Source organism: Habropoda laboriosa, unplaced genomic scaffold (assembly GCF_001263275.1).
Source record: "Habropoda laboriosa isolate 0110345459 unplaced genomic scaffold, ASM126327v1 scaffold143, whole genome shotgun sequence".
NCBI classification, from domain to species: domain Eukaryota; kingdom Metazoa; phylum Arthropoda; class Insecta; order Hymenoptera; family Apidae; genus Habropoda; species Habropoda laboriosa.
In genome coordinates, this window is record NW_017100404.1 from 2,168,214 (window position 1) to 2,168,798 (window position 585).

Genomic DNA, 585 nt, shown 5'->3' on the forward strand with positions numbered 1-585 from the left:
TAAATATTTGGCAGATAGTTTTCCACTTCTTCTTTCAACATTTTAACTTTCGCCAATACTCCGCAGTTCTATTCTATAAATTTGACCATGTTTAAATTTTTTCCATAAAAAAGGTTAAGATTTTAACTGAAAATACATTAAATCTGAGTAAATTTCATAATTTAGTGCAGACTTAAAGTATTTTTTAATTAATAATGGGATTTAAAGTTTCTGCTATTTTTCTCAATAATTGTTGAATAGTTTTATTAAACTTCCTCATCAAAAAAATAAGATTTATAATAGCCATTTTAAGGCTATGCCGTATTATGTGTTCAAAAATGACGTAAATCTATGTATGTACATATATTAAATTAATGAAACTTTACATTGTCTCCCTGTTAAACAGAAACTTTTTTTAACTTTAAACATCATCACGCAAACAAATACAATTTTATTACTTTTCAAAAATGATAAAAAATTGTTAATGGTATTATATTACTACATTCGTATACTTGTAAACATAAATATATTACATCGAATAAATACCAAAAAAACCACACTTAAATATATAAATATCAACATACCCTTTTTTTATACCTTTCCACC